The following is an 11,590-nucleotide window of genomic DNA, read 5'->3' on the forward strand; positions in this document are numbered from 1 at the left end:
GAAGTAAAATGTTTGTAGGAAAGTACTTTTTGGACAGTTTATCAGACTGTACATCGGTAAAAACAAAAAGACCTATTAAATAATCTAAATTTGACGGAATTGATTTAGTCTTTCTTTTTATATCTTTAAGTGTCTTACGAGAAATATATTAGCAAAACGGTAATAAATCACTAATAGAGTTCATTGGAAAACTAATTGCTGTCCTGCAAGTCCAACCAATCAATTCCATAATAAAATATTAAATAAAAATATATAATATGTACATAAAATATAAAAAAAAATAAAAATATAAAAAAAAATAAAAATATAAAAATAATACACAAAAATAAAATTAAAAAATAAAATAATATTAAATAAAATTATAATAAATTAATAATAAACAAACGATAAAACATTCTCTTCTAAAAAACTGTATGGTTAAGAGCCGTCAGTCTTATATTGTTTTAGTACCCATAACCATAGGATTAACCAAACAACAATTTAAGCCTACTTTTATAACAGAAGTATTCCTAATAGTATCCAATAATCAACATCATTTAATATGACATTAAATATAATTAATTCATTATATTGCTATTATTTAATATAAAATTTAACAAATTTGACGTTGCTGGTGGGATATTTACCGGGTCACCATGATCTACATTATCACCTTAACAAAATGGATCTGTCCGAAGAGATAGATTGTCGACTCTGCCTGGAAAGAGACGAGACTTCCAATCACACTCTCTATGACCAGGAGGAGGTCAATGGGTCGAGAACTACTCTTCCCTTTTAACATTAGGAGGTTCTCAAAGGCCGATATTTTGGCTTTCGTTCGGAAGTCGGAATGTCTTCTGTTCGGTTAGGGTCTGTTGCAGGACAAAAGATCAACCATAACAACCTATATAAAATTTAACATAATAAAACTATTGTTTTTAAACTGCTCTTTAATATTTATTAATTATATTTATTATTTATTAAAATTTGCATATAAATACTTTTAACAGCTACTTACATTAGTTAACATAAATACGTGTATGTAATGACTATTTAAAAGTGTGACAAATATTTACAATTAAGTATATTTACATTAATTGATAAAACTGTTAACTGGAAATTGAGTAAATATTTTTAATAAATATTTATCGTTTTAAAAAATACAAATAATAAAATACTTATGAATCATAAATTTTTTTCACATACACTTGAAGAAGTAGTAATGACTCGCGTACCGCGAAGCGTCTTTGAATGTGAATCATCAATGAATAATTCCTAATATATAAAAACATACATCGATTCATTATCTTAAGGTAGTTTGGCATAAAAATATAATTTAACAAAACCATTTGTATAAATTATTAGAAAACCAGTCTCAATAGGGTACAATTACGTATCTAGAACTGAGACTAAAAAAAAATAATAATGACTCGCACCTACACGTAAAGTAAAACCTGTTTTCATTCAAAAATCGGATCAAGTACGTAGTCTTCATAGTAAAACAGAAGTTTTTTGCATGGTATTGTATTAAATTACAAAACGTAGAGAGGAGACAGTCTGTAGGTATATACTATTACGAGTCTTGTGATGTCGATTACTTCAGTATGAGTAATAAGTAAAAATATATGTTTATAGTTAGTTTACATATATAACGTAAAATTAATTAAACTTTGGAATATATTTTAAAGTAAACAATATCGTTTCTATGATTAGTCTGCTTTTACTTTAAGTTAGCATTATTATGTAAATAGATAATTCGCTAACATCAACTTCATAACACCACAATTTTCTAGATTCTGATCTTTAGTTTTTGGTCCCCGACCTTTATAATTATAGATATCATCTTATATATCTTGTCTCCGTTATTTCCTAAGAGGCCAGTAATAATATATCGAGTATATAACCTTGATATGTAGTATAGAATGTTTATATATATAGGAGGCATAATAGCAATCAATTCTTATAATAAATATCAGACTTTAATAAATTACTTTTTATCAAGATTCAGACAAATAAGTGTCTTTAATATCCTTAATTTGTAACTTTTTGCAATTTAGAGAGAGATAATTATTTAAATCAGACATCTGATATTATTATTTATAACTTATTATTTATCATAACCTCTTATCTATACAAAAACCTCAAGAAATTATAAATATAGTACATTTATTAATATTTATAATGATATAATAATATATTATTATAAAATATACTAATATATATTAGTTTCATATAACAAAGAAACTAATTTGTCATCATCATTGACTAAACATTCTGGCTCGGATCTAATTCTGGCTTACTAATTAATACATAAGATAATTATCCATACTTTATACATTATTTACTTAAAGCTATGACCTAATGTCGTCAGCTTCACCTATCTATTGCTTACTTTTTTATCCCTCTAATCTTGTATCAATTGTGATATTATAATTAGTAACTATTGTTGTTATGCATACCTAAGTGCGGTTAAAAGATCTTATCTATAATTACTTGCTCATATTTTAAAGCTTGATTAAATTATGCGCATAAATATAGCCAGTCCTTTCCATTAGGAATGCTTAATACTACTATAGTATCCTCAACTAAGGTATTTCTAGTGTCAGACTTTTTGGCAGGACACGAGTTCAATTCCTGGTACTTGCAGTCTCAAACAATTATTTACGAATAATTAAATACAAGAAGACCACTAATGATGGGTATTTGGTAATACTCAAAACAGCTGTATAGTCAGCCAAAAATTTAATTAATTAAAATAATATAAAATTAATTTTTGTTGTTGTAGTTGCTATTAATAAACGAAATAAAATTTTAAAGCACATATTTTTGATATTAATGCTAAAAAAATATCTGAAAACATATTAAGAAGTTAAAGAATTTTATGAAAAAAAATATGTTAAATGGTAAACAGTTCTTTAAGTTCTGCCTGCCATATCTAAATAATTAAAAAAACATATTTTTTTAATAAATAAAACTAATATCAAATAAAGCCCCACCCGGTACCATAACTCAAGTAGCTCGCACAAGCAATTAAAAATATTTTTTAGAAATTATGATAAGAAATTTTAAACTTCATGCTGCGCCGCATAACTTCCACTGACTTGCGTCATTTGTGATAAAAAAAATAAAAATAATTTATAAATAAATATTACTACATAATATATTTTACACAAATTATCTATACATTCATATGTAAACTGTTACTTAGTATTTATATCTATGACAATTTACTACTTTATTCCGTGCAAGATAATAAATTAGCTATTAACTTTACTACACTTACTTTCAGATACTTAAATCTGTTGCGCTACTCGCATGTTGATTCACACTAATCAGAAATGATTATGAATAACTGGCAAATGGACTAAATTGGATGGAAAGATGAAAAACGTAAGAAAACCTGCTTTGAAATTAAGTTAATAGATACTTGCAAGCATGTGGACTAAGCTGAGTTACAGGTTCAAACCGTAAGCGCAGATGATGACAAGCCAAGACGCGACTTTGAACTTGCATATACCGTTGAGCGCTGAAAACCCGTGCAACCGAACAATGACGTTTACGATGAGATTTAATTTTATTTAAAAAAATTATTATTTTTTTTTTTTTGTATATTTTAACTACTGTTAAATTTTGTTGTTTATTTATTATTTAAATTTCAAAATAATAAAAATTTATGATTTCATTATATTTGAATTTATTGTTTAAATGAATCATTACATTCTTTTCTGTATACATTTTAATTTGATTAACAAATCAACAAACTCAAGTTAATATTTTTTTTATAATATATAAAAAATAATGTACTTTCATTTATTTTGTTTAATTTGGAATTTTTATTTTAGTTGAAAATAAGAAAAAGTCACATAATTTAATCAAAATATATTTCATTTTATCAAATGAAATGCTAAAACGTGCTTTGTAATTGTAGATAAAAAGTTTAAAATCCACTCACATAAATAAATTTTATATAATCAAATAATAGAGTTTTGATTTAATGTTATGTAAAATAAATAAATAAAAATGTGAAAAATTTGAAGCTATAGAATTTGCATCCTAACTATTGATACATTTTTAGTGATAATTATTAGCAGATTGTGATATATTAGACAAATTTAACCCTTATAATAATAAATATCTACATTATGGTATATCTGCATAATTATTATTTAATAGAATTAATAGCTACATAACATATAAGAAGAAGAATAATACAAAAACTATATAGTAGTCAAAAACTATATAGTAGTAAAAAACTATATAGTAGTCAAAAACTATATAATAGTAAAAAACTATATAGTAGTCAAACACTATATAGTAGTCAAACACTATATAGTAGTCAAAAACTATATAGTAGTAAAATACTATATAGTAGTAAAAAACTATATAGTGGTCAAACACTATATAGTAGTCAAAAACTATATAGTATTAAAAAACTATATATTAGTAAAAAACTATATAGTAATAAAAAACTATATAGTAGTCAAAAACTATATAGTAGTCTATAGTAGTATAAAGTAGTTCGAGTAAATTGAGGTAAAGTAAATTGAAATTTGCTAGGGATTTTTTGAACTGCACTTATTTCCACTTATTTATTGCACTTATGTATTATTTTTCTGTTAAAAGTTTTCGAATTTATTTATTTATTTATAAAGAGATTTTTCGAACAGAAGTGAACTACAACAACAAAAATTTTATTTATTTTATTAATTTTATTTTATTTTATATTATTTTAATTAATTGAATTTTTGGCTGACCATACAGTTGTTTCGAGTATTGCCAAATACCCATCATCAGTGGTCTTGGAAATAATTCTTGTATTTAATTATTCTATACAATAAACTATTATTTATTTATTAAACATCTAATAAAATTTTCGCAATAGTTATACCTAATTTTTATCTAATTTACCCTACACGAAATTCTGGTAAATACCAACATTTGCTGCCATACCGGTATAATTTACTATTTTCCTAAATTTACCATCCATTTACTCAAACTCACACACGACCATAGTAGTCAAAAACTATATAGTAGTCTGTGGTTTAAATATAACCCCTGTTCTTCAACAGTGAAACGGTAGCGACTATTGGCGAAACATTTTGACTCACGATTTCAATTTATTTAATTATTTTAATTTTTCAGAACTCAATAAATTAACGCCAATGAAAAAACTAACATTGAATTATATTCGAATCTTCTTCAGAAGATATTCTGTAAAAAACAAAGAACAGAAGTATTTTGACCAATGATTTCAATTTCTCTAACTATTTTGATGTTTTTAAGACTCATAATACCCATATTATTCACTCCAGCGCAAATATAGTCGTAAGAAGTTCAATACCTTTAAACCGGTCAATTTGATGAAATAATTCATAGTACCGTATCAGTACTGAACGTTAGAAATATATTATAGGTTGACAAAACTCTTCTTTTATCTTGATACATGCATTTTGATAGTTAACCCTCTAATGCTCAGCCCCGTCTTAGGGCGAGCTTTATATAAATGGCTATCAAAAGTTTATTTGGTCATGGTCATGTTAGGATGAATAGTCTAGATGAAGAGTCATAACTCTTTGCAACGTTCAAAATATTGCAATACTCTGATCCTATTCATATTTATAACTGTGTGAGCTAAAAATTGACTGCATTTGGAGCAAAATAAATATTTTTGCAAATAAAAAATCTGGCATCAGTAGAATATAAAGACTGATTGATTGCTAAATTTTCATTTTTCGTAAAAAATCGATCTTAAGTATCTATCAATAAGAGTAATTTTTGGTGGTCAGCCAATTTTAAACTCAGCAAATTCTTATTTAACAACTTTATCAAATTATAAAAAAATTAAGACTAAAAAGATTCTAACTAAAAAGTTTATTAGCTCTTAACAATAAAATTTTTAAAATTTTATAATACTAGTTCTGACGCAATAACTCGAAATCTTCATTAAGAATTATGGCATATTGTGATAATATTATAAAACCATGGATTTCCATTTAATTTCATAATAAACTGCCTTTACGTATGGTTTTATTGCAGAGTTCGCATATGAGCAAATCTGATTATTAAGAAAGATAAGGCATTAGGTCGAAATGCAAAATATAGAGTAACATAGCACATGAAACCGGCGCGCAACAGAAAAAGTAAATGAAATTATATGTATATATTATTTATTGTGTATGTTAAAATTAAGAACTAAGCAATCGCAAATATAGGAAAATATAGCGACAAGACTTCTTCAAACTTTATGAAAGAGTGTTTGTTACAAAATTCAAATTAATGTTGCAAAAAGTATATATATAAGCTATTGTAGACTTAAGATTAGACGATTTTCAAAGATATTTACAATGTATTAATACAAGTCTATAATTATGTTCATAAAAATCGATAGTAACACAAAAGATTTCGTGTAAAATTAAACACCCATATCGACTTCTTGTGTTATTTATAGGTTCATTATAATATACATAACAATCTTAAGACCAACATCAATACGATGAATAGAAATATAAACAAAATTGGTATAGGAAAGCAGGACTTATGATCGTTGAATGAAACATATACGAATAATAAAGTACTCTTGTATAACAGCATTATAAACCCAATATGGACTTATTGTATCTACATATTTGGCAAAGCTAGTGCTTCAAATATTGAAACAGCGAATACAGCGAACAATCACTAGTGCCCCCATGGTATATTAGAAATGAAAGTATCCATCAAAATCTACAAATTCCCTTAGTGAAAGCTAAGGGAATTTAACAATATAAGAAAAATATACAATAAAAGGCTAACAGAACATGTTAACGCCATAGCAAGGAATCTCACATTTCTATCCATTACTTCCCACCTAAAAAGAACTGACCGTCCAGCCATTATTTAATATTCAACAGCTTAAAGTACAAACCGCACCTTCACCTTTTAAAAATCTGATAAAGTTGAACTGCACTTTTAATAAACCACCTAACATTCACTCCAATGAAATTTAACCCATTGATCTAACTAAAGTTCATGATATAAGGTTTACTTATTTTATTTTATACAATGTAGGTATAGTTAAAATAAAAATTGTTATTATAAATGTATATTAATATATGTTGAACCTATTTGAGCCAGTGTACTTGAGCACTTTTACTCTTTCTTAACTCGAGGTATTTTCAAAACCCCTCTTTACGCCTTGACTGGATTATTGTTTATAACTTCATCAGACTAAGAAATAATTGACCTCAGATCTGTATACTACCTCCCCGAGGAGCCTGTACCCATTCTGAGATTTGATAACACGGTGTTGGTAATTCTGTCAGTTTTCGAAAATAATTTTAAGGTTCTATCCTTTATGTATTATTTGATCGGATCAATCTTGAGGTCCTTGAGGATGTTATTCGTCCTAATGATCCATGGTACTTTGAAAAGTTTTCTCAGAGCCTGGGTTTGTGCAATTTCTAGCTAGCGAAAAGTAGTGTTTGACGGTAGTGACGGACGAATTATTTGATTATATATTAGTTTCCTGTTCTTAGCATTGAAATTTTCATTTCTGAATAGCGGTTGGAAGTGATGAAGAATTTTGGCACCGCTAATTCTTTTCAGTGGAACATGTTTAAGTCATGTGAATCATTTGTCCAACGTGATGCCGAGATATTTATATTTCAGTATTTGAAAAAAATATATATAATTTTATATATATAATATCTTATAATTTATAATATAGTATATATAATTTTTATTTTTATTATTATATAGACTATTAAAAGTTTTTTATTTAGATTTAAAAAATCTTTTAATAACATGAAGACAAAACTTTATGTTATTATTTATAAAGAGGTTTTTTTCGAACAGTAGTGAACTACAACAACAAAAATTGTATTTTTTTATATTATTTTAATTAATTAAATTTTAGGCTGACCATACAGCTATTTCGAGTATTACCAAATACCCATCATCAGTGGTCTTGGAAATAATTCTTGTATTTAATTATTCGTAAATAATTATTTTTGAGTCTGCAAGTACTATTATTATTTATGTTAAAATACACTAGAGAGAATAAGTATATGTCCAAAAACATGTATAATGATTATACTATAATCTCTTCCTAGAATTCCATACCAGTTCAATTACAATCGCTATAATCCATCTTTGCACAAATTAAGATTGGAGTCACTTACTATAAGTCGGAATAGTGACTCTATTCAATCAAATCAAACCATATTTGGCAATTTGTAACAAAACTGCACCATAAAACACTGACAATCGACGTACTGCCCAAATAAAACCAATTTGAAAAGTATTTCAAAGTAAAATAGGAAAAAATTAAAAGCTAAACAAAAAATAATATAAAATAAACTGAAAAGTATCTTTTTGTTTACTTTTGATTGGAATGTTTACATTGCCATTATGTCTAAAATGTTTACTAAATACAAAAAACTTGCATTTTCGTTTTAAGGCAAGTATTCCATTTTATTTCCAAATTTGTAGATTTTTTAATTCAAAATATTGTAAATAATAAATTAATTAAAAACACGTCACACTCGATTGCGTTACACATAAAATGCTGCATAAAAAAATGTTGCCATTTTAGGATAAAAAAACTTCAATATAATTTGAAAAGTCGCACTGCGACAGCAGATTTACGCGTCTCTGGACAAGTACAATTTATGCAAAATTCGTTAGATACAATCCGTTTGGTCGACCGTTAATTCGAAAATCTAAATTGAAACGCTCAAAAAGGGGAAATCAAAAAGCGCGCTTAATTGGGCGCGTACGATTGCTGTTTCAATGTCGTCGAAGAGTAACACGCAAACAGATACAAACGTACAACTGAGATACAGATACTCTGTACTGAGATACTCTGCCAACACCAAAAAACGTCACAAAATTTCAAACAACTGTTGATCATGTTCATCTTTTGGCAATAAAAAAAATTTATACCAAACAAAACAAGAAAAATGTAGAAAACATATTTGTTTTTATTATCTTTTTTTCGCAAACACACTTTATTTTTATACGAATAGATACAATGATCGCGTCAGTTATGGCTTCTAACGTATTTCTAAGCATTCCAAAAAAGCAAACAAATGTGAAATACATTTACCGCATATCAACATATCAAAAATATACAAAAAAAAACAAAAAAAAAAATACTTTATAAAAAACATTTAAAAGGTTATTTCTTGTTATGGTGGAATTTTTATCTGAAGTATTTCTAAAAGAACACATGATGTCATCTAATAATGAGAGTGAAATTCTTTTCAGTTACGAATTTTTCGTCGAAATTGTGTGGCGAATTTTAAGTGAAGTGGCAAAAAAAACGCACTAAGAATGAAGACATTTTCTTTAAAATTCATGGAAATATAACCACTTAATTTATGATTAGATTTCGTTGAACTCATAATAAAAAATAAAATTAATTACAAAAATATTTTGAATTTAATAAATAAATTATTATTGTATATTAAATTGAAAGATGTCATTCGAACTGTTTCTAATTATAATTCAAATTCTTTAGGAACGTTTTGAATTTATTTATCGATCTGTTTTTTATAATGGTTTTTACATATTTTTGTAATCCGACTATAGGTCCCTTTTTCTACACAGACCCAATGGAAACATTGCACGTCAAGCTCTGAGATGGAATCCTCAAGGCAGTCGTCGACCTGGAGCGCCGGCTAAAACTTGGAGAAGAACAATTGAAGAAGAACTACCATAAGAGAGGCGAACTATTCCTGGAGTGATTTATGTCGTGAATCAAATAACCGAATATGATATAAAAAGATGGTAGAGGCCCTATGCTCCACTGGGAGATAAGGATAAGCGAGAGAGAGAGATCCCTTTTTGTTAAATATTTCAACGTATAGCCTATAGTCGGATTAAAAAATATATAAAAACCATTCTTTATGAACTATTTTTTTTAACAAAGTAGAGAAAAAATCAAGAAAACATGCACGTAATTATACAATCTTCAGATACATTTCAAAAAATGTTTTACCATATATAATATATTATATATTATGCATTTATCAAATCAAGTGTATTTTATACATAGTCATATCATATAGTATAAAAGCTACAAACGAAAGACAATGAAAATTCTATTAAGAAACGCTAAGATTGAAATAACAAACCTCCTAACTATACTAATAGGTCACTAATCAGTGGGCATCCATGCCAAAAAATTCGACATCCCTTTCAAACAGAAATGCAAAAGCTGCAACTGACCGCTTCTTTTGCAAATGTTGGCAACCTCTCAATATTGAGCCATTACACTACAGAAGTCTATAAACTAAACAGGCCTAGCGCGCATCCTAAACGTAGATCTAAAAAAAATAATTTCCTTTATTAAGTGTGCATATTAGTTTCCTCCATACCTCCATACCATATAAATATTACACATATATCATATCATTTATATATAGGCCGTCAATCTGATGTATCTACTTAAACTATTTCCAATCTATTTAAGTTTTTTAATTACCCATTTGCACTAATGTTCATAACTCCATAGACTATTCACATATAATGCAGTTGTAAAATAATACATGTATACCGATTACATATTAATACCGAAAATAGCACATATTTGAATATATAAAATGCTGATACCGTGAAAACTCTCATTACAGACATGGTTGTTGAACCATATCGACTTCTTGTGTTATTTATCGGTTCATTATAATATACAAAACAATCTTAAGACCAACATCAATACGATGAATAGAAATCTAAACAAAATTGGTGTAGGAAAACAGGATTTACGATCGTTGAATGAGAAATATACGAATAATAAAGTAATCTTGTATAACAGCATCATAAAACCAATATGGACTTATGGTATCCAGCTGTTTGGTAATGCTAGTACTTCAAATATTGAAAGTATCCAAAGAGCTCAGTCAAAAATACTGAGAACAAACACTAGTGTCCCATGGTATATTAGAAATGAAAGTATCGACCGAGATCTACAAATTCCCTTAAAGAAAGCTGAATTTGACAATATAAAAAATAAATACAATAAAAGGCTAACAGACCATGTTAACGCCTTAACAAGGATCTCACACTTCTATCCATTACTTCTCGCCTAAAAAGAACTGACCGTCCAGCTATTATTTAATATTCATTAGCTTGAAGTAAAAACCGCACCTTTCCTTTTAAAAATCTGATAAAGTTGAACTGCACTTTTAATAAACCACCTAACATTCATCTTATTACAGACATGGTTGTTGAACGGATACATCTATTGAACGGATATCTCTGTTGAAATTATATACTTGTTGAACGAACATTTCTTTTGAACGGACACCCTTGCTGGAACAGACAGTTCTGTTTAATGGGGACCAAATATTTTTAAAGAATGAAATGGGACAACTGAACCTCTTTTCATTGGAAAGAAATCAACCTATTCATATTTCACTGTAAAATAATATTATAATTCTGCCACGCAATTTAAACGATGCCAATATCGGAGTGCGCTAAATACTAAACGTTATAGCATATTTCAAACAATTGTCATTAGAATCAAAATTTTTATTTAACTTTTGTACCAATTAGAAAAAAATATTTGTGCAATAAATTAATTTAAAACTTAACTTTCAAGTATGCGAAAATAGAATAAATAGATCTGCAT

This window comes from Teleopsis dalmanni, chromosome 1 (assembly GCF_002237135.1).
Source record: "Teleopsis dalmanni isolate 2A chromosome 1, ASM223713v2, whole genome shotgun sequence".
Taxonomy (NCBI): Eukaryota; Metazoa; Arthropoda; class Insecta; order Diptera; family Diopsidae; genus Teleopsis; species Teleopsis dalmanni.